The sequence below is a fragment of the Anolis sagrei genome, chromosome 1 (assembly GCF_037176765.1).
Source record: "Anolis sagrei isolate rAnoSag1 chromosome 1, rAnoSag1.mat, whole genome shotgun sequence".
In the NCBI taxonomy this organism is placed as follows: Eukaryota; Metazoa; Chordata; class Lepidosauria; order Squamata; family Dactyloidae; genus Anolis; species Anolis sagrei.
In genome coordinates this window covers 82,967,177-82,991,696 of record NC_090021.1, presented here as the reverse complement: position 1 = coordinate 82,991,696, position 24,520 = coordinate 82,967,177, and the positions used below count along the sequence as shown (strand labels likewise).

At 42.5% G+C, this 24,520-nt stretch overlaps 1 protein-coding gene across 3 annotated transcripts in view; it reads left to right on the top strand.

Annotated features, from left to right (window-relative positions):
* The first annotated feature begins 7,355 nt into the window (after window positions 1-7,355).
* The window catches only part of TMEM200A (transmembrane protein 200A), a 78,352-nt gene continuing 61,187 nt past the window's right edge, over window positions 7,356-24,520 (top strand). For all 3 annotated transcript variants that reach the window (XM_060753344.2, XM_060753345.2, XM_067466764.1), the window contains exon 1: window positions 7,356-7,728. The gene's annotated coding sequence lies outside the window, so the exon portion shown is untranslated. The remainder of the gene's footprint in view (window positions 7,729-24,520) is intronic.

Sequence of the window (24,520 nt, the reverse complement as noted above, 5' to 3'; positions counted from 1 at the left end):
CGCATTTTGGACTTTAGGAGAGCTGATTTCCAAAAAATGAAGGAAACGCTGAGCAGCATTCCGTGGACACAGATACTAAAAGACAAGGGAGCTACGGATGGATGGGAATTTCTCAAGAGTGAAATACTCAAGGCGCAATTGCAAACCGTGCCAACAAAGAGAAAAAATAGGACAAGTGCAAAGAAGCCAGAATGGATGTCCAAAGAACTTCTAACTGTGCTAAGACACAAAAGGGACATGCACAAGAAGTGGAAAAAGGGAGAAATCACCAAAGAAGAATTCAAACAAATAGCCAACACCTGTAGGGAAAAGGTCCGCAAGGCTAAAGCAAAAAACGAGCTCAGACTTGCCAGGGACATTAAAAACAATAAAAAGGGCTTCTATTCTTATGTCAGTAGAAAAAGGAAAAACAAGGAGGCGATAGGACCTCTTCGAGGAGAAGATGGGGCAATGCTGACAGGGGATAGGGAAAAGGCAGAACTACTTAATGCCTTCTTTGCCTCGGTCTTCTCACAAAAAGAGAATCTTCAACCTCAGCAAGATGGAGTGAATGAGGGATTGGAGGACATCCAACCCCAAATTGGGAAAGAAGTCGTCCAGGAATACCTGGCCGCTCTTAATGAGTTCAAGTCCCCAGGGCCAGATCAACTACACCCAAGAGTATTGAAGGAACTAGCGGAAGTCATTTCGGAACCATTGGCAACCATCTTTGAGAGTTCTTGGAGAACGGGAGAAGTTCCAGCAGATTGGAGGAGGGCCAATGTGGTCCCAATCTTCAAGAAGGGAAAAAAGGACGACCCAAACAACTACCGTCCGGTCAGCCTCACATCGATACCGGGCAAGATTCTGGAAAAGATTGTTAAGGAAGCGGTCTGCAAACACTTAGAAACAAATGCAGTCATCGCTAATAGTCAACATGGATTTATCAAAAACAAGTCATGCCAGACTAATCTGATCTCTTTCTTCGATAGAGCTACAAGCTGGGTAGATGCGGGGAATGCCGTGGATGTAGCGTACCTGGATTTCAGTAAAGCCTTCGACAAGGTCCCCCATGACCTTCTGGCAAGGAAACTAGTCCAATGTGGGCTAGGCAAAACTACGGTGAGGTGGATCTGTAATTGGTTAAGTGGACGAACACAGAGAGTGCTCACTAATGCTTCCTCTTCATCTTGGAAAGAAGTGACGAGCGGAGTGCCGCAGGGTTCCGTCCTGGGCCCGGTCCTGTTCAACATCTTTATTAATGACTTAGATGAAGGGCTAGAAGGCATGATCATCAAGTTTGCAGACGACACCAAATTGGGAGGGATAGCCAATAGTCCAGAGGACAGGAGCAGAATTCAAAACGATCTTGACAGATTAGAGAGATGGGCCAAAACTAACAAAATGAAGTTCAACAGTGACAAATGCAAGATACTCCACTTTGGCAGAAAAAATGAAATGCAAAGATACAGAATGGGGGACGCCTGGCTCGAGAGCAGTACGTGTGAAAAAGATCTTGGAGTCCTCGTGGACAACAAGTTAAACATGAGCCAACAATGTGATGTGGCGGCAAAAAAAGCCAATGGGATTTTGGCCTGCATCAATAGGAGCATAGTGTCTAGATCTAAGGAAGTAATGCTACCCCTCTATTCTGCTTTGGTTAGACCACATCTGGAATATTGTGTCCAATTCTGGGCACCACAATTCAAGAGAGATATTGACAAGCTGGAATGTGTCCAGAGGAGGGCGACTAAAATGATCAAGGGTCTGGAGAACAAGCCCTATGAGGAGCGGCTTAGGGAACTGGGCATGTTTAGCCTGAAGAAGAGAAGGCTGAGAGGAGATATGATAGCCATGTATAAATATGTGAGAGGAAGCCACAGGGAGGAGGGAGCAAGCTTGTTTTCTGCTTCCTTGGAGACTAGGGCGCGGAACAATGGCTTCAAACTACAAGAGAGGAGATTCCATCTGAACATTAGGAAGAACTTCCTGACTGTGAGAGCCGTTCAGCAGTGGAACTCTCTGCCCCGGAGTGTGGTGGAGGCTCCTTCTTTGGAAGCTTTTAAGCAGAGGCTGGATGGCCATTTGTCAGGGGTGATTTGAGTGCAATATTCCTGCTTCTTGGCAGGGGGTTGGACTGGATGGCCCTTGAGGTCTCTTCCAACTCTTTGATTCTATGATTCTATACCCCCTCACCATTGCCTAGATACCTTGTGCTGACCTCAGAGCAAGAGACTTCACAAGAAGAGCTTTGCCAGGGAGATGCATGGCAGAAAAGACAGTGGTGGTTCTTCAATGGCCCCAAGGAGAAAGACACCATTTATTTCAGCTTTTTAATGGTAAAGGGCTGGATCTGCTTCCCCACCATTTGTCTCATTCATGGCAAGAATTAGCTGGATGGCTTCCCCAAGGAAAGGGAGAAAAAAAACTGTACTGATCTGAATTTTGAAAGGGGAAATGTGTAGTCATCAATATAACGTCAGTGTGGTGATGTAACACTAAGAGGGTGGGGATCCAAGGCAATTATGGAGCAGAATACTCTGGTTGTGAGCTGGATAATTTTGCTGGTGTAGATATCAATGAGAATTTTTTTGGAATAGAATTGACTAGAAATTTCAGTGTAATAGAAGAAGCGGCTTTGTGCAGTCTTAGGCACATTCCTGTTCTTATTGGTTAAGAAGGGCTTGGGGAGAAAAGAATGTTTCAAATATTATATATAAACTACTAGCTTGGGGACCCGGCACTGCCCGGGTTATTAGAGAAAGTGGGTAATGGCGGTTCTGTATGCCAAGTTTGGTCTTTATTGGTCATTGGATGACGGTTGAATTATTTTCAGGAAGTGAGTGAAGGTACTTGAAGTCCCATCATCCATGGTCCATCCTCCTCCAAACAGCAGCAGGATATAGAGTGGGTCACGGGGGCTCTGTGTACCAAGTTTGGTCTTTATCAGTCATTGGATGAGGGTGGCAGTGGTTTCAGTAAGTGAGTAAGTGAGGTACTGCAAGTCCCATCATCCAAAGTCCATCCTCCTTCAAACTGCAGCAGGATGGAGAGTGGGTCATGGGGGCTCTGTGTGCCAAGTTTGGTCTTGATCAGTCATTGGATGAGGTTCACAGCAGTCTCAGGAAGTGACTGAAGGTACTTCAAGTCCCATCATCCACAGTCTGCCCTCCTCCAAACTGCACCAGGATGTAGAGTGGGTCATGGGAACTCTGTATGCCAAGTTTGTTCTTGATCAGTCATTGAATGAGGGTTGCAGCGGTCTTGGGAAATGAGTGGAGGTACTTCAAGTTCCATCATTCATGGTCCATCCTCCTCCAAACTGCAGTAGGATGTAGAATGGGTCATGGGTGCTCTGTGTGCCAAGTTTGGACTTTATTGGTCATTTTGGAGCCTCAGTGGTCTCTGGGAACTGAAGTGTTGGAAAGTACTACAAATCCCATCATACATTGTCCACCCTCCCCCAAACCTCACCAGGATGTAAAGGGGTAATTGGGGTTATATGTGCCAAGTTTGGTCTTGTTCAGTCATTGGATGAGGGTCGTGGCGATCTCAGAAAGCGAGTGGAGGTACTTCAAGTCCCATCATCCATGGTCTGCCCTCCTCCAAACTGCAGTAGGATGTAGAGTGGGTCATGGGGGCTCAGTGTGCCAAGTTTGGTCTTTATTGGTCTTTGTTGGGGGCCACAGTGGTCCCTGGGAAGTACTACAGATCCCATAATCCATGGTCCACCTCCCCCAAACCACACCAGGATGTAAAGGGGTTTATGGGGGTTATGTGTGCCAAGTTTGGTCCAGGTGCGTCACCCATGTTGGTCACAGTGGCCTGTGAAAGTGGCAGCCAATCAGAAAGCTGCCACATACTCAGAAAGCTGCCACATACACTTCCGCCCTTCCCCCCTTCCGCCCTCCGCATACAAACAAACATTCACTTTTATTATATATACTGTTTTATGTTTAACATATATAGTTCTCTTTTTAAACACCTCTGGCCTTTGGAATTCCATGATCCTGAGAGGTGTCACAAAAGATGTCTGTGGCAGCAGCAATGAAGGTAGGTATCTTGTTGGGCATACAAGTAACATAAATCTTTGTAAGAACCTTATGGGCATTTAGACTGCCAACACACTTTGTGTTATAGAAGGGAGACAACAAAAAGTCCTTACAAGCAACTGGAGGAAACCATCACACTGAGTCTTTGTGGTGAACACTTGAAGGCCTCACTTACGATCCTACCATAAACCCGCAGGATCCCTTTGATCTTCTGGAGAGGCCCTCCTTTCGCCTCTTCCCCTATCACAGGCTCGGCTAATGGGTACGAGGGAGAGAGCCTTCTCCGCTGTGCCCCCCCCCCCCCGACTTTGGAACTTACTACCAGATGAGATTAGGCAAGCCCCCACCCTAGCAGCTTTTAAGAAAGAGCTAAAAACTTGGCCTTTAGAGAGTGACCACCTAACCCATTTTTGTAAGTCTCCACCTACAGTTTGTTTACACCAGGGGTCCTCAAACTAAGGCCTGGGGGCCGAATGTGGCCCTCCAAGGTTATTTACCCGGCCCTCGCTTAGGGTCAACCTAAGTCTGTAATGACTTGAAAGCACCCAACAACAACAACAATCCTATCTCATCAGCCAAAAGCAGGCCCACACTTCCCATTGAAATACTAATAAATTTATATTTGTTAAAATTGTTCTTCATTTTAATTATTGTATTGTTTTTAAGTGTTTTTTGCATTACAAATAAGATACATGCAGTGTGCATAGGAATTCATTCATGTTTTTTTCAAATTATTATCCGGCTCCCCAACAGTTTGAGGGACTGTGACCTGGCCCTCTGTTAAAAAAGTTTTTAGACCCCTGGTTTACACGATGCACTTTCTCCTACCCCCCAATGAAGTCCTTGCCCTACCGCTGCCCTGTCTCGGACTCCTTCCATTACAAGTATACCTTTTACTTCCAATCTCACCCAGGGTTTTTAATGTTTTTAGTGTTTTTAGCATGTATGTTGTTCATCTGGCCCGCCCTTTGAGACTGGTTTTATTATGTTCTTGCACTGTTTATTTTATTTTATTTTGATGCATTATGTATTTGCTGTATTTATTTTCTGTTATGTTTGCCTCCCCAAATCCCCATTGGGGAGATGGTGGCGGGATATAAATAAAGTTTATTATTATTATTATTAGATCCAACGTAAAGACATCACCTATCAATTTTGCAATGCCAACACTTTGTGTATTGCAAACACATTCTCCAAGCAACCCAAGAAGCGACTGTATAAATAGACATCATTTGATAGCCAAATACAGAAGTCAAATAGTCAAATTGGCAGTAAAAGATAGTGAAGCTTCAAAAACAAGAATAGGGACAGATTGTGGTATAGATCATAACTAGCTAATACAATAATTACAACTATAAAATAATTCTAGACCAGTCACCATGTTGAAATGCAACCTGAAGAGCATCCCTGCAGAATTTAGAGATATTGTGAAAAATACATTTTCACTATTAAGCTTGATTGGCTTAATAGTCTGAACTGTTAGGAAGGAATGCATGAAGGCACGATCAGTAACAAGCAAAAAAGGGATGCCTTCATGCACGATTGATGAAACGATTCCAACAGTTAAAGACAGAGCAGAAGCAAAAGGAAAGGGACTGAAATAGTCCTATCCTTCCCCCAGGGGCGTAGCCAGAAAAAAATTTCGGGAGGGGTTGAAATTTTCAGGGGGGGGTTGAAAATTTCGCGAGGGGGGGAGTTGAAACCTGCCTCCTAGCTCATGCTGAATCAAAGAGCACAGCAGGGGGCAGAGCAGCCTTCCATAGCCTGCAGCTCCGCCCCTGTCAACCACCTCCACCAAGTCTGGCCTCCTTAATGAGAGCATTCAACACACACACACCCAACTTGGTTGCTTCACTACATCGGCTATTGCTGCAAGTAACGACAGTGTGAATAAATTGTCAATATTTGCTTGAGATAGTGCTTGCAGTTCTGGAGGGACTCTTAATTTTTTGCATCTCATAGACTTAGCATGGGAATTTGGTTAAGCAGTTAAAATTCATGAGTAAACCAGGTTTTTTAAAAATCTGAAACATTTCGGGGGGGGGTTGAACCCCTACCCCCCCCCCCCCTCGCTACAGGCCTGCCTTCCCCAATACTGTCCACTTTTAGTTGAATGTCATGTCTCAGATTGCGAGCCTGAGGGCTGGGAATTGCCAAGAATGTGTAAGATGTTCAGAGAGCCTTTGTGCCTGACAGCAGGGGGATAAATATTCTCAACAAACCAACAAACTTTGCGCCAGCGGTGTCCCTGTGGGGCGAATTCAGGGGCCTTTCCAGGGGAGGGGAGGGGCGGGTGGCTTGGCCCGTCCTCATTCCCAGCGCGGCCTCTTGGGGCGGGATGCTCTCCGTTTCCAAGGCGGATAGAGCACCCAGCGCTGCCCCTGCTCCCCCTCAGCGGGGACTTCAGCGGGGATTCCTCCCTCCACACATTTACCTGGGGAAGGGCTTCAAAGGACCTCCAGCTGCTCAAAGGGAAAGTTCCCACTGAAGCGTATGAATCAGGGCAGCCGGCCAAGGGCAGCGCCCCTCGCTTTCTTGGGGAAACCACGGCCTCTAAAAAGGCGCTTCCACGTCACTGGAGATCCCTGTCCGGGATGAAGGGCAGTCAAGAGAGAGAGAGGCGCTCCTTCCTCCCAAGCCTGAGCGGGAGGGGGAGGGAGGCTTGGCGAGCGAGAAGACTTCTGGGGAGAGACACCGTCTGCAGTTCAGGAGCTTCTGACCTTCTTGGTCAGAAATGTCTCTGCCTCGAGGACACTTTGGGGAAGTGAGTCAGGCCACGCACGAAGGAAGGAAACAGGTCCACAGCCGCCTTTCACAGGAGGAGCTGGGCGTAGAAGGCGGCAAAAAAAGCAGGCTTCCTTTCACCCCTCCCCCCCCCCCCAACAAGGTGCTGATGGTTGCGCCCTCGGCCAATGGACTTGTAACCAAGCCGGGCACGAAGCCGGGAGGGTGTATTTCTCACATGGTGGGGAGGGGGGAAGAACTCTGAAGGTTGCTCTCTTGGTTCTCTGGGCAAACTTTCTTGGGAGCTTGTGAGAGGCGCCTCCCTGAAGACACCGGGAGTGGAAGGCGGCAAAAAGCAGAAGGTTTCTTTTTCCTCCCCCTGAACCCCCCCCCCCCAATAAAGGCGCCAATGGTTGCGCCCTCAGCTAGTGGGCTTGTAACCTCACATGCGAGAGGGGATGGCTCTGAAGGCTGCCCACTGGGATCCCTGGGCAAACTTTCCCGGGAGCTTGTGAGAGGCGCCTCCCTGAAGGCACGTGGCCCCGCCCCCAGGGAGGGAAGGGAGGAGGGAGGGAGGGGGGCAGGCGGAGAGGGAGAGGCTTCCCCGCCCCAATGGCACCGCTGCCTTGGCGAAGGGCCCGCTGGGGGCGGCCACATCTGGCGGCGAGGGGGCGGCGCAGCAGGACTTGGGCTGAAGGCAGGAAGCCCGACCCTCTTCCCCACCTTCTTCTTCTTCCTCCTCTTCTTCTTCCCCGTGGCTCTGCCCAGGCGCTGTGGTTGGCTTTCCGCCTCCCTCCCTCCTTCTCCCCTTCCTCCCTTCTCCCCCTTCATGGCTCTTTCCCCAGCCAGAGCCCCGCTCCGAAGGCGGAGGGCGGAGGAGGAAGCGCCGCGCGGCTGAGCCAAAGGAGAGAGCGAGAGGGAGACGCTCCAGAGGCGGAGGAGAGCACCGGGGAGCCCGCCTCACCTGCTCCAGGTAATTCGCCCTGAAGGCAGAGAAAGCGAAGGCTTGCCCTAGTGCCTGCCTGTGTCAGCCCCCCCCCCCACCCTTTCCCCCCCGCAAGGAAATGCTTGCTGCCTGGCTTCTTCAGAGGATGAGAGCAGCCACTGCCGCGCGCTCTGGGAATCCCAGCAGCTGAGAGACGCAACTCTTTGTTCTTCCAGGATATGTCAGTATCCATCTAGGGAGGCAGGGCACACACAAGGACTTGTCAAGAAAAGGGGGAAGGGGCCCTTGCCATGGGTTTCTGTTAGAAAAAGGCTGCCTTCCCCCCAAATAAGGCACCCCTTGCCTCCCCCAAAGAGGACCCCTCGCTCGCTCGCTCGCTCGCTCGCCTCTTTGCGGCTGCTACACCCTCTTTTGTTCCAATCTTTCAGCCACAATTCAGCCTCGCCGCTTCAGACGTGGAAAGGGTGTTCTCCTGTGGGTGACTATTTGGAAAGGAATTCCGCTCAGTCTATTTAGGTTTTACACTCCCTTACACACACAGGGAATGTTTGTAGGGAAGAGGAGACAGATGGAAACTATCAAAGGGGAGAGGATACTCCCCCCCCCCCTCATCACAGGATTTGTGAGGAAATCCAGTCATTAAATCACATTGGAATTGCAGCCCGGAATTCTTAATTAATCAGACAGATGGCTGTGAGGAGAGTGGCATGCTCAGGTGACCTCTCAGCAAAGAGTTCAGTGGTTTGTAGTTAACATTTACAACGTCTGGCCACTTTACACAAAATTTGGTCCATATGGTGAGCCACTGAAATGAGTCAAAAGTATGGAGGCTTTCCTATTCAAGCGTGGGGGGGGGGGGGTTGTTTATTGACTTGCACCCTTACTGTGTTCATGTAAAATAATTATTAGTGTGTGTTTATGGAGGTTTGTTGTGTTCCTTCAAGGCATTTCAGACTTATGGTGACACTCAGATGAAGTTTCTTGGCAAGATTTGTTTAATCCGGGGGGTTTACCTTTGCCGTCTTCTAAAGATGAGATAGTACAACTTGTATCCGCTCCCCCGGTGGGTTTCCATGGCTGAGCTGAGATTTGACCCCTGGTCTCCAGAGTTGTAGTCCAATAACCAAAGCATTACACCATGCTTATTTTCTAAGCATAACCTACCTGTTGTGAAATGGAGCCTCAAGTGGCACTAAAAGTGGTAAAATTCTGGTGAAAATGAAGTTCTTGGAATGTATTGTCAAAGGCTTTCATGGCCGGAATCACTGGGTTGTTGTAGGTTTTTCAGGCTGTATGGCCATGTTCTAGAAGCATTCTCTCCTGATGTTTTGCCTCCATCTATGGCAGGCATCCTCATATCTCACTATTGCTGAGGATGCCTGCCATAGATGCAGGCGAAACGTTAGGAGAGAATGCTTCTAGAACATGGCCATACAGCCCGAAAAGCCTACAACAACCCAAAGTTCTTGGAAGTTCTGCAAGTAAACAGAGGGGAGACAGGATTTGATCCATGTTCTTCAGTGTAGCTCTTTCTGCACTTTTCCATTTCTTTGAAAACCCCACAACCAAATATAGCAATGAACTTAAATGTTTTAGTCATTTTTTTTGTTGTGTCAGGAGTGACTTGAGAAACTGCAAGTCGCTTCTGGTGTGAGAGAATTGGTTGTCTGCAAGGACGTTGCCCAGGGGACGCCCGGATGATTTGATGTTTTTATCATCCTCGTGGGAGGCTTCTCTCATGTCCCCATATAAGGAGCTGGAGCTGATAGAGGGAGCTCATCCGCCTCTCCCTGGATTCGAACCTGCGACCTGTTGGTCTTCAGTCCTGCTGGCACAGGGGTTTAACCCACTGCGCCACTGGGGGCTCCATGTTTTAGTCATGTAAGTAAAGGTAAAAGTTCCCCCTGACATTGTCTAGTCATGCCCGACTCTAGAGGGTGGTTCTCATCTCCATTCTAAGCCAAAGAGCCGGCGTTGTCCATAGATGCTTCCTAGGTCATGTTGCTGGCATGACTGCATTGATTACTGTTACCTTTCCACCAAAGCGGTACCTATTGATCTACCCTCATTTGCATGTTTTTAACGGCTAGGTTGGCAGAAGTTGGGGCTAACAGCAGGAGCTCACCCCACTCTCCAGATTCAAACCGCAGATCTTTCGGTCAGTAAGTTCAGCAACTCAGTGGTTTAACCCACTGCGCTAGCAGAGGCTCCATTACCCAAACCATTACACTATTCTAACTTTCTAAACATAACCTACCTGTTGTGAAATGGAGTCTCAAGTGGCACTAAAGGTGGTAAAATTCTGGTGAAAATGAAGTTCTGCAAGTAAACAGAGGGGAGACAGGATTTGATCCATGTTCTTCAGTGTATTTCTTTCTGCACTTTTGCCTTTCTTTGAAAACCCAACCAAATATAGCAATGAACTTATATGTTTTAGTCATGTAGGCTACAATATTGCATGTGGGGAAGGTGCTTTAACTTCACAGTTAATGGCCATAGTCCATGTGCAGAGTTATACTCTGGGATGGAAAGATTGAATTGATCCTCTTCAATAAACCAGAGAAGTGTCATATTGTGTTACTTACTGCAATAATGCAAGGTTGCTTGACACAATTTTCATAACAAAAAATCAGAGTTTCCAAAGGTGTATGAAAGGCTGAAGGAAGGGAAGAGAAATCACTTTTTTTTGCATTTAACATTTGGCTCAGTCATTGCTATTCAAGAACATTCAAAGGGAAATATGTTCTTATTAAATAGAAGTATGAATAATTGAATCATTTGCAGTGGTGCCTTGTCCAAGTCCTAAAATGGAGCACTTTTAACATCCACATTATATTGCCAGTAACATTTCTTTGTTTCAACAAAAAAACTTGTTAATAGGCAATTTGGGTGCTTGATTAACAATTAATCTTTTATCCTGAACAGAAAGCTGTATGCATATGGAGAGAAGCTCGAGTACAAATATCTAATAATTTGGAGGAGAAATCGTATGTATTTTGTATTGTGTTGGCATAGAAACATATTTTACACATTACACCTTTTCCAGCATCAGTGTGATTCAGGGGGAACTCTGAAAGAGAAGGGAAGAAGGGAAAAGAACACTGTCATGAGAATTCATTCCTCTCACTTGGAAAGTCTAGACCAAATAAGGAATCCACTCATCTGCCCCTTGGAGTTATGAAGAGTGTCCAAAGTGTGCCTTTTCAAGCCTCAAGAGTACATGAATGTGGAGAGCTCTCCACACTAGAAAACCTGTTGCTACTAACATTTTCACTTTTATGTACCTAACTGTTTCAGATTCTGTCCATCTGGTGTTCTTTGAAATATACTGGATGGTATACTGAAAATGTTGACTAAAGATGATGGGGTCCCATACAAGTGGCAGGAAACAAGTTAGACAAGATGAAGATTTTGAATTATGAGACACTTACGTGTACCTCATTCATTTCTTTAAGTACACTCTTGTATTTGCTTTTATTACTCTCTCTAGCTACTTTATCCAAGCTAATGGAGGAAGAGGAGGACTTGAGGGTTAGGGAATACTTCGCACATTTATCTGATGTGGATTTTTCTTTTGGAAAATTTCTGCACAATACTCCATAAAATGCAGTCTTTGGAAAAGGCACTTTTTGAATTTTGTTTTCCAGAGAGCTCCATCCACATGACCAGTAATAAAGTCCATAAATAGCTCTACAGAGATCACAGTGCTTTATATGAATAATGCCTCCAGACAGTTACATGCGGTATGGGGAAGAATCCAACTTTTATATTAGAGCAGGAAATTATACCACTATTAAGAGCACATGCCATGAAGAAAATATATCCACCAGGGACATTAAGAACAACTGCTAATCTCTCATTTATATTGAGAAACAGTGTCTTGGCAGACTTTTAAAAATCATGTCAGAAGCGACTTGAGAACGTTTTACAAGTCACTTTTGGTGTGAGAGATTTGGCTGTCTACAGAGACGTTGCCCAGGGGATGCCTAGATGTGTTAGCTGGGGGGCTTCTCTCATGTCCCTGCAAGCTGGAGCTGACAGACGGGAGTTCAGCCCCTCCCGAGGATTCAAACTGGAAACCTTCAGGTCAGCAACCCAACCTTCATGTCAGCAGTTCAGTCAGCACAAGGGTTTAACCCATTGCACCACCGCAGCTCAAGGAAATACCCGATGAGGAAGTTTTCCATGCATTTTCTTTTCATTTCATATCATCTTTTAGGAAATGTCATTGTGCTCAGAGAACAGTCTGGTTTGTATAGAAAACATTGTAGTGTCTGCAAGAAACTAGTTTATCTACTGAAGATAGTATAAAACTTTGTGTTTTTGTACAAATATTTTACAAAAGATCACGCAAAAGTTTAAAAATGTGTAACAATTCTGGTAATTGCACTTAGTGAGAAGGAAACTGTTCAGTGTCTTTGTTCTGGCACATAATATCAAAATAAGTATTTTGAATTTTACATGTTTCAGTTTTACGGATTTCATTATTTGTATATTTGATTAAAACTGTTGAAATTTCTAGGTCCCCTAGTAAAACTAGTAGAACAACTTCCTTAAACCTGCTCTCAGTTAAAAAAGTGGATTTTTTGTTTGTGATTTGTCCACAAAAAAAGCAACTGATTGTACATGTGTTCTGCTTTTAGGACAGTTCCTCCTCCAGGATATTGAACTCTGTATTATAAATGCATAGGATCCTGCCTTACACTGAATCAGATCACTAATCCATTTACCTAATTACTGTCAACATTCACTGGAAGTGTCCTAGGATTTCATAGAGAAAAATATTTCCCTTGTTTTTTGGTGGTTTTTTGTTTTTTGAGATACTAGAGATTTTCTGCATTTATACTCTTCGTGAGGAAATGTATAAAGTGGCATTATATGCCGAGCGGGTTTTGCTGGAGGCTGACATTATTTTGTTTCACATTAACTAATTTTTATTTAATATTCTTGGTATGTACATGCATAGATGTGAGCACACACTCAGTGTGTGAAACATCATAGAAATAGAAATTTGTTTTTATGCAAGTGGCAATCTCTCACCACTGACTTTGGGATTTAGTGGTGGCTATAATATCTGGGTAGAAAATCCAGACAGCTGTGAAGACCATTCTTCTTATGGATTGTATTGTCCAATGTCCAGTGGTGATCTTGCTAATCCCTTGTCATTTTGACAGAAAGAGAACATCAAAAGTATTGTCATAATCCTTTTGGAGCTTAAATATGCTAGCACACTCAATGCCCATCCCAAAAATACTCTTCAGGAAGCACTCTAAAGTTATTGCTCTAAGCCTTGTCTACAGCCTAAAGCTTTTTCACTGAGAAGGGGGAACTGTTTCAGGATTCAAACACTAGACTTGCTACGGGGAAAGAGACATAACTCTATGATTTTGGGATGCCCAAGGATTTTCTGATAATAGATTAGTAACTTGGCATGAAAGAATATTCCAAGTTGATACTAATCCCAGCAGCAAAAGAAGGGGAGGAAGAGGCAAAGATAATGTCATTCTGAAGTGATGGAGAATCCAGTGCAAAGGAAAAGTAATCCTGAGATTTGTAACCTTAAACATTGTCATTGGTAACTTTCAAAACAGCATCCCTTTAATGTTGATACAAAGAAGCCACTAGCAGTAAATCAGTAATAGATCTGCAAGAAGAGAAAGATGTGTTTAATCATAGTTGTGGGACAACTTGCTCCTCAAGGATCCTTCTCTGTGTATCTCACTGATAAACTTGAATGGTGGTTGTTTGGACATCTTTGCATAAATCCAACTTTATCCTGTCTTTTCATCACTCACTATGAAATGCTTTATGCAGGAAGGATCCCCAGACTTCAAGCATAGCACAAAAGACATGCCTGCATAAATTTATTGTAAAATTTTGAGTCTCTCATAAGAAGCAACATAAAATATTGCCTATTTTGAACATTAATAAAGCTCTATGATTATTCAGAGGAGAGTTTTCTTTCTTTGATGGTCAGCATTTTGAAAAAACATATTTGAACAAATGCTTTCCTTACATGGCTCAGAGAAGTTGGGAAGTGGTAACTTTAATATCGTCCTTTAATTATGGCATAATTTGTATCTTAATTAATTTTAGCAGAGATAATATTACATGATAAGAAAGTGTGATAATTTTTCAATGTGTTTCACGTGGCCCAGAACTTTTCAATTAAACTTTGCGGCTTCCTTAAACAAATTAATTTAAAATGATTGGAGTGGTGAAATAACAACCACCCTATAAACTAATTAAATTTGTCACAAGTTAATGAGTTTCCAGAAAGAACTGCTGTCTGTTTGTACTTGATGATGAACTTTCATAGAAGAAGATTACTTTCATTTGGAAAATGTGTAATTTAAAGACATGATTCCACTATTAAACATATAGCTGGATCATTCAACCTGGTCTCTTTAGCTTACATGGTTGCGTGAAAAGATTGTAGCCAAGGAACAGTGGACGAGAACTCTAGGCAACTGCTTAGAATCCCTGCTTGACCATGGAGACCTGCTGTGCGACCTTGGAGAAATCTCACTTTCTTGGCCTCAGATGAAGGTAAAGGTAAAAAAAACCCTTGACAAGAAAATCCCAGAATTATGGTTGTCGTAAGTCTGACGTGATTTGTACATACATAATAACAACAATTGTATTCATGTAGAAAAATGAATATGGTAAATGGTATGGCAACCAAGCACTGTGAAAAATGACAGGAAACTAAGGGTTAGTGTTTTAGTCTCTGGCACAGCAGAAAACAAGCTTTCTCGATCTTCTATTGGACATACTCAAGTATGGCTATTATATCATCACTTAATCATATCTTCACCTAGATAGAGTGATTGTATAATAGCCACACTTGAATATGTCCAATAGAAGATGGAGAAAGTGTGTTTTCTGCTGCGCCAGAGACAAAAACCACTAACCAATGAATTTGAATGACAATTTTTTCCTAAACATGATTAAAACTTTGTATCACAAAGAACAAGTTCAGTGGTGAAATAGTGTTTCTCAGAGGAAGCTTGGTTCAATTCCATCATTGGTAGAGTTCAGAATGCTCTTTGAATGTAGGTGAACTATAAATCCCAGCAATTACAACTCCCAAATGACAAAATCAATCCTCCCATCCCAACCCAACCAGTATTCAAATTTGGGCATATTGGGTATTTGTGCCAAATTTGGTCCAGTGAATGAGAATACATCCTACATATCAGATATTTACATAACTATTCATAACAGTAGCAAAATTACCATTATGAAGTAGCAATGAAAATAATTTAATGGCTGGGGGTCACCACAACATGAGGAACTGTATTAAGGGGTTGTGGCATTAGGAATGTTGAGAACCACTGCTCTAAGGTAAAGCCAACACAGGGTTTTCTTGGCAGGATTGTTTAAGAGAAGATTTGCTTTTGGTTTCCTCTGAAGCTAAGAGAGTTTTTTCCAAGGCTTGTTTCCATGGCTGAGTAGTAATTTGAACTCCAGTTTCCAGAGTTGCAGTCTAACTCTCAAACAACTACACCACACTTGTTCTTGTTGAATTGATTATTTTTGTGTATTCTAAAACATACACACACATTATGATTTAGAATGTTGTATGGTTTCCACCAGGCTGTATGGCCTTGTTCTAACAGCATTTTCTCCTGATGTTTTTCTGCATCTGTGGTTGGCATCTTCAGGGGATCCTCTGAAGATGCCAGCCATAGATGCAGGTGAAATGTCAGAATAAAATACTGCTAGAACACGGCATACAACCAGGAAGCCACACAACACTCCAGTGATTCCAGCCTTGAAAGCCTTCGACAATAAATTATGATTTCCTGTTTTTCCCTTTGGCTCTTCTCTTTCACTTTTGTCATCTCTTAACATTTTAGTGCCACAAAAAGACACAGCAAGAGAAGTTCCTGTTTAATTTCTGCATGTCATATGGCTTTTTAAAGCACAAAGTTGTGTGAAGAAATAAATAAAAATGCTGCTGGTAGGCAGGGTAGCTGGTAGGCAGGATATAAATCGAAAAGTAAATGTTTGGTGACCATTTAAAGACTCCCGAGCTCTTAAATAACCCTACAAGTCTATAGGGCTAAATTGTTAGAACTAACATCTGTTTCTTGTTTTCTTGATTGATTGATTTTTAACACTAACACTCTAATATACAATCAAAATAATATATGTTTAAAGAAGGTGAAAGAAAAGAAAGAGAAAAAAGCAAAACAGGGAGACAAAAAGGAGAACCAACATACAACTGAAACACAGTAGGGCTCTGACTCACCAGTTCTAATTGTAATGAAAAGAAAAATTAAAAAAGAAAAATTGACATTTTTCTACCTTCTCAGATCCAGCTAAATAATCCAAGTGAAATTGGATTTATTGCATTGTTAGATTTTTTATTTTTCAATCTTTTTTCCATGCTCAGTACTTCCATCCATTTCCAAATGTGAGCAAACCATGTTCTTGCTGCTGCTAAAGTATTCTTTCTAGATTTATTTATTTATTTGCTTCATTTCTATACCGCATTTTTCAGCCCTTAACAGGCGACTCATCTACATGAAACCACTGGGGAGGTCATCCAAAGTTTTGGAGTATGGTGCCACCTGAATGCAGATGACACCCAACTCTACTACTCCTTTCCCTCTACTGCCAAGGAAGCTGTCCTGACCCTAAACCAATGTCTGTCATCAGTAACGGACTGAATGAGGACAAATAAATTGAAACTTAATATAAACAATACAGATTATCCTGGTCAGTTTGGAGATCCTCCTGGACTCAGCGCTCAACCTGGAGGCCCAGGTATTGGCAGTGGCTGGGAGGGTCTTTGCACAATTAAAACTTGTGCACCAAGTGCCCCCATTCCTTGAGAAGCCAAATCTAGTCACAGTGGTACATGCCTTAGTTATATCCTGTCTGGATTACTCTATGTGGGGCTGCCTCTGAAGAGTGCTCAGAAACTTCAGCTGGTCTAAAGAGCTTCAGCCAGGTTGCTCACTGGGGCTGGCTGCAGGGAGTGGGCAACTCTTCTGTTGAAGCAGCTCCATTGGCTACCAGGCTGTTACCAGGCACAATTCAAAGTGCTGGTTATGACCTGTAAAGCTCTAGATGGCTCAGGTCCAGGCTATTTGGCTGACCTCATCCCCTTGCCTGGGCCCTGAGATCTTCAGGAGAGGCCCTTCTATCACTCCTACCTTCATGTCAAGCTTGGTTGGGGGGAACAATAAAGTGGGCCTTCTCAGTGGCTGCCCTTTGAGTCTGGAACTCCGTTCTGCCCAGGGAAGCCAGAATGGCACCTCCCTGCTGTCCTTCAGGTGACAGGCTAAAACCTTTTTATTCAGGCAGGTTTTTAAAAATGAAGGTGTCTAAGATCTAGTTGGGGATGCTGTGGTTTTTACCTGTTTTGATGGATTTTAACTGTGAAATTCGTGATTTTTGTAATGCTGCTTGTGTTTAATTCTATGTTAATGTTTGTATTTTTTTATATTTCAAATGATATATTAGTTTTTTATGTCAAGCTGCTTGGAGTTCCCTTTGGGGGAGATAAAATGGAGTATAAATACAATAATAATAATAATAATAATAATAATAATAATAATAATAAGTAACTCCTGATGTTTGGCAGACATTAACCATATTGTCATCCCAGAGAACCTAGAGATTTCTCAAGAAAGCATTTTAATCAAATCTGCAAAAGTCAAACCCACAAATTTGGAGGGATGACTATTAAACCCTTTTCAAAACATTTGGCTTTATTGCTGCAACTCTATCCAGAAGGGATAAATTTAGCATTCCACATTATTCAAAGTCTTTTAATTTCTTCCAAGACTTTTTCATAGATATTCTGAAATAATAAACTGTTGCTTTTCAGAATTGTAATGTCAAAATATTTAATTCCCCCCTTTCCACTTTATATTCTTTCTTTTAAAGCAAAGTGGATAGTACATTAAAAAGCTATGATGAGTCAGCTATATTCACACTTTTGCCACCATACTGCCAGTAACTTATACTTAACAGAAGTTGAAAATAACTCTTAGCAAGTAAGGAATGAAAACCGCCTTTAAAATTTAAAGCAACAATGATACAAGCATGGTATTTATGCTTGGTTCTTCAGCACACTTAGATATTGTAACTAATTATTAAAATTGGAAGGAACCTTTTTTCCCTAAACACCAACAGGTGTAAGCAAAACTGGTGCTCACATGTTTGTGTCTGTAGTTGTTTAGACATATCTACCTACTGGAATAGCACTGATGTACCTGTGAAATACATAATGCACCATAAAATGCAAAGTTAATGTTACTTTGTGACAAATTCTATTAAAATTAACAGAACAGAATTGTAAAAAGGAATTTAAGGATTAGATGTGAGTCCTAAACCTTAGTTTTCTGTTAGCAGTAAAGTCTATTTATAGTGATCCATAACTAATCCAGAAAACAATCCAGGTTTCCATTATTTTTGAAAACTATGATGGCCAGTTCTGGGAAATGTCAAAATTTAAAATCAACTTGAAACTGTGATTAAAATCCCGCCTTGTTCTAAAGCTAGTCATTGTCAGTGGTTACTCCTTTCTTACACAGTTAACCCAGGCTGTGGAACTCGCTGCCACCTGGGGTTTAGTTGGTTCCTTGATGTTGGGTAGCAAAACCCTTTGGCTCTTAACTCAGTTGACAGAATGGTCTTTAAAAATATTGTGCTGAGTTTTATATTTTTAATTATATTTTACATGTATTTCAGACTGTTTGTGTATCTTTCATCACATAATCACAGAGTTAAAAGGGGCCCCATAGGCCATAGAGTCCAACTCTCCTATCATTTGTCACACTCAGCAAGTGACTTCAGAGCCAGGGGATTGCAAAGCAAAGAGCTGTAAATTGACCCCTTCCCCCAGTTCATTTGCAGATTATCCAGCAAGATAAAGAAAGGAACAACAGCAAGGTTTTCCGCCAGTTCAGAAGTTGTTACACCATTAGACTCTGGGATCTACAAAACCCCTCCTTGTCTTTTCTCTACTCTTCAAAAGAAGGAGGTATACCCTTGGCCTCTGTCATGTCCTACTGGAGAGAGGTCTTCTCCATCTGTCTCATCTAAATAGTAGGTCTATCTTGCTCTCCCATGCTGTGCTGTATACATTGAGGTGACATCAAGGATAGAAAAAAACATGCTTTCTTCCGGAGCTCATTTTGTGATCTGTCCACTTTGAAGGGCATGTTATATATTATTGTAACAGCCTTATCTGGGCCTGTATTCTACTTCATGTAGAATACTAAGGCTTAAAGTAGGCCAGTTCTGTCACTGAATAGTTATCTGCAAATTATTTTTTACACTGTAAGGTGTAATTTCACAGATGTCCTTTAAACTTTTGAAAAATGCCTCCTGGTCTGTGAAGATAATACAGCTCCCAATGAATAGGTTTCTGTTCTGGGAAGAGGAACAGGGAGTCTTGGGTAGAGCCTGGAAATTTTACTCTTTTTTTGGACTTAAACTCCCAGTATCACCCAGAAGAGATTCTGACAATTGTCATCCAACAAAATGAACTTTTCCAAGCTCTACTCAAGGGATGACTGAAGCTGTGGAACATATTCTTTACATGTTGAACAAAGTGTGAAAGACTTCACGATGCATGTTAGACTGGCATCTCTTGAGGACTGGACCTTCTTGTATTTGGAAAACGGATTGGACAGGATTTCAAATAAAAACTCCTCTGTAAAGTAAAACTCATTGCTAAATGTAGAGAGGTAAAGCCTGGTAAACACTAAAGTTTGCAGAAGTACAAAAGAATACTTTAGGTGAAAAAGAAATCCTAAGTTAATGATGCTCCCAAAAGCTTCTCAGTGGAAACAGAGCATGCTCAGCAGCCATAGAATGGTGAGTGTTGCAGTGTATGGAAATGGTAAATGACACAGAGAGCATGGGATGGATTATTGTAGAAATGGGCATGACTTACTGGTTGCCTAGAACAGTGAACAAGAACACAGAGGAAGCAGCAATAAGAACCAATAACCTATTAGAAAAGGGTACATGATAGATCCCCCCCCCCAATTCATTCATGATGTATTCATTCGATTTAGAAATCCCTTCAGTTTTTGAATACAGCTTCATCTGATGCATGTGGTCCGTCAGGGTAGTCTTACCATAAGGTAGAATGAGTCACTGACATGGGTGAGGAAGATGGCAAGGTGTTGTGAGATAGAGCATTGTGTATCTTGCACTCCTAAAATAACCTGCTGTCATCCAAGACAGAATCAAATTACCACTCTGCCAGTTTTGATGTTTCTGTGGCCAGTCCAATTAGTTCCTGTACATGGATGAAGAATGTAATAATTCCTTTGCCTCAGACAGAAAAATATCTTGATATGGTTCTGGATTTAGCTACCATATAAAAACCATGTCATTTCAGAGGTAAGTCATATAGTTTTACTGAGTTACACTTTCAAGCAAAAAGACTTAAGACTGTAATTTAAACCACCCACTTGCATGGCTTTATCTGCAACAGGCATGAGGAACAAGTGGTCAGAAATAATGAGAATCTCAGTCATACAATGTGTGGAAGACTATGTAATTCCCATCCCTGATACAAAGCTCACTTAGTGTGGATGAGTGGATCCATGCATATATACATGTATAAGTATGTACAGATACATGCACTAATTTGACAAAGGATGGCTGTAAAGGAGGGTAAAACTACTGCCACCTAATCTGTGAGGAAAGCCGGGCAATGATCAATATCAGCTTATGAGCTGGTTTATAAAGGGACTATTAATTACTGAAGGCTTTATTCATTTGATAGCGTAGTGTTTACTGTCCTTGGCTTGACTTTACTTCTTATGCAGGCTGTTTGACTTAAGAGAAACTGTATCAGGCAAGGTTTGAGGAGAACAGTAACAAGTTTATTTTAACAGGAGTATAACATGTTTAATTGTTTCTTCACAAGAGGCACGAATCTTGATTGGTTACATTAGTAAGGTTTCATGAGTAACCTCAGGCACAGACTTCAAGAGGTTTCTATAAGCAGATGTATCTCTTCTGGACAACTGTCCCAACAAAACAAATAAGCCAAAAGGCCTATTCAACAGAATTGGCTCCCAGCCAAACCTTGATTCTCAACCCAGAATCAATAACCCCCTGTAGTTTTATCACTACCTTTCCTGTAACCCCTTTGGTCACAAATAAACTCCCTGTTTCTCCCACTAGAGAAACCAGTCCTTCCCTGTAGCTCACCGGCTTACAACTGCCACTTTCAAAAAGCTGCTCCGTGAAGTGATAGTTGATTCCGCCCCCATTGCTATGGCAATTCAGCTCAAGCCACCAGCCACCATCTCTAACAAAATATAATCCTACATACTTACCATTTATTAACTACTGTTTAAACACATAACCATAAGAATAAAAGTTACACATCGTCACATCATGACTTTTCTCTGTAGGTTCTTAACTGAAAACTGAGGGGAGAAGGTCCTGAAAGACTGGGTGTGTGTATTTTATTCTTCTCTTTACTGGGATGCAAGAAATGCTTTAGTTGTGCTTCTTGGGTCTTATGCTGAAGCAGGGTTTCCCTTTCTCATCCACTCAGCACTTTACTTTATAAAAGCAGCAATTATTACTTGGCAACTCTGTGAATGCAAAGACTGTCACTCTTCAGGGAGCAGTTGAACTTTTCCTGTGTTTGATCTCATTCAAAAGAAATGAAAGAAGTACATAGAACTTGTTCATCATGTCGAGTAATGAGCAGAGGGGGTAGCATTCTTGTTTATTTCTGGAATCAGAGTCCTTGGGTAAACAGGTAAAATTTTCAAGTCCCAGAACAAGTGCACTAACTAAAGTGGGCCTTTTACACCATGCTGATCAATTGAAAACAACACATACACAGAGAAAACAATGGTATAGTATAGCATCATTTTAAAAGAAAAAGACAAGTACTATACCAATTTCTAGGGGATGCCTAATGTTGCAGATATTATAGTAAACCATACATTTTGCCAATCCTTGGGCCAGAACTGTATCATTGAATTGAACTGGAGGACCTAGAAAGATCCACAAACCCTTTGGAGAAGGGATGGATATTTTGTGGAGTATAGGTAAATGAAACAATGGATATCAAGACTGCTTTAAGCCTGTGTGATCAATGAAAACAATGGGTTGCTGTGAGTTTTCTGGGCTGTATGGCCATGTTTCAGAAGCATTCTCTCCTGACATTTCATCTGCATCTATGGCAGGCATTCTCAGAGGTTGAGTGGTCTATTGGAAACTAGGAGTTTAGCATTATGCTGATCTAAATTCATTAGACAATGTTTTATGGTGCGTTAGGGAATATGTGTTTTCCATAGCTATTTCTGTCTTAAGACTGGGAATCAGTTTGTTAGTTCTCCTGTTAATGCAGAGCCATGGATATTATTTTTAATATGTTACATTTTACGCTGCAAATAACAAATTACTGGCATTATTTTAGAAGTTTTTTTTCTTTTAAAAAGCAATATATACTTAGAAATAGAAATTTGGGAATTTCCACCCAAGTAATTGCTCCCAAACCAGTATTATAGGAGATGTGAGTAAATGTTGCTTATTAATCTAAAAAGTGACATTATGGACTGATGCATTATTTCACACACACACAAAAAAACATTGTTAAGCCATTTCATGTCCCCCTCCCCAAAGCAGCTAAAGCTCTTACTTTTAATGCACTACTTCCAATCCCTGCCAAAAGCTATTCATTTTCTGGTTTATAATCAAGACTAGCATTTCTCAGAGTTCTTGGGATCCATGAAGCTTATGGAGAGGTCACTAGGGACTCTGTGAGAGATTGCAGTTTTTAAGGAAGAAAGGGAGGAAGGGTGTATAGCAATTTTTATGTAGGGGTTCCTTAAGACTGGAAAATTGGATTCCTTCCAGAGTAAAAAGACTGAGAAATGCTGACCAATTGAAGAATAACCTCTGGCTTTTCTCCATGCCCCTATGAAGCTGCAGACATGTAGTTTATTGAGCAAGGATCATGCTACTGATAACTATTTTTGCTCCATGCCCCTGCATCAAATGCTACTGTGCTGCTTCTTTGGAAATTATGGCTTGTTTTTTTGTTTGGTTTTTTTTTTACTGTACTGGGAATTTGAGGGCCAGGTTATCATTTTGTGAATGAAACTGGTTATTGCTAAACAAAGTCGCTCTGATCAAACATCCAATAAACTTAGTATTTGGTGGGTGTGATGTGTTTGGCATAATTGAGCTGGAATTGGGGATCATATTGTCTTCCAAATGTTTCTGAATTTTAATTCATCATCATCATCACTTTATTTCTTAATTAGTCACTCTCCACCAGTGATCTGGGCCTCCATCAGCAGCGATGAGTCCAACACAACCCCAAGGCTTTTAACAGTGGCAGACGGAACCAGAGCTTCCCCATCGAAATCAGGCAGAGACTGGGTTAATTCTGGTGGCTGGCCGGGCCAGAGTATCTCAGTTTTTGCAGGATTGACTTTTAGTCTGCTTGCTCGTAGCCAACTCATCACTGCTTCCAAACACAGCTTAAAGTTCTCAGGAATCGCAGTTGTTCCAGGTTCGAGACGCAAGAGTAGCTGGGTATCATCTACATACTGGTAGCACTCTATGCCAAAGCTCCGCACCAGTCCAGCAAGTGGTCGGACGTAGATGTTAAATAACAGGGGCGAGAGGATAGCACCCTGGGGAACTCCACAGCAAAGGCAGGAGCTTTCAGAGCTTTGGCCTGACCACTCCACCCTCTGTCTCCGGTCCCGGAGGAATGAATTGAACCATTTGAGGGCTAAACCTCGTACACCAGACATAGCCAATCGATGAATCAGCAAGTCATGGTCCACAGTGTCAAATGCAGCTGTGAGGTCCAAGAGTACCAATAGCGCTGATCCGCCTCGGTCTAACTGACGATGAATTTCATCAGTAATAGCTACCAAGACAGTCTCTGTCCCATGACCTGAACGAAAGCCTGATTGAAAGGGGTCCAAAACTGCAGTCTCATCTAGCTGCCCCGCCACTGTCTGTTCAATTCATAAACAAGTCAATTCTAACCAACATTTCAATAGGAAGTATGGGCCTGCTTTTGGTTGATGAGATAGTCAAGTCAATTAGGATTGTTGTTCTTGTTGTTGTGTGCCTTCAAGTCGTTTTAGACCTAGGGCGACCCTAAGGCAACCCTATCACAGAGTTTTCTGGTCAAGATTTATTCAAAGGGGATTTGTCTTTGTCTTCCTCTGAGCCTGAGAGAGTATGACTTGGCTAGTCACCCAGTGGGTTCAGAGCCACAGTCTGTGGTTTAAATCATAACACCATGTTTTCTGAATTCTTTCCCTCTCTTTTTCCTACCTACTTTTCTTTCTCTCTTTCTTACTTTCCTTCCTTTTTCCCTCCCTCCACCTTTTTTCCTATTTTTCTTTTTTGTCTTCCTTCTCTCTTTTTCCTTCTTCCTTCCCTTTCTTCCTTCCTTCCTTTCCCTTTTTTCCTCCTTTTGTTCCTTCCCTGTTCCCTCCCTTTTACCCTTTAGTCCCTTATTTCCCCTTCCTTCCCTCTTTCCTTTCTTTTCTACCTTTTTTCTTACTTCGTCCTTTCCATCTTTCCTTCTTTTCTCCATTCTTCCTTCTTTCTGTCCTCCTTCCAATTTCTCTGTGAACAGCTGCAGCACAAACAGAGAGTAAATGAAAGTGGAGTGAATGGGTGTTAAGGGGCACTAATGCAAGTGATATGCATGGGGTGTGAATACAAGGAGTGTGAATGGGTGCAAATGCAAGTGGCATGAATGGGGGTCAAATGCAAGTGGAGTAAATGGGGTGTGGGCACAAATGGCGGGAGCCAGGAAAAACCATTGGTGCCTTGGTTTGAT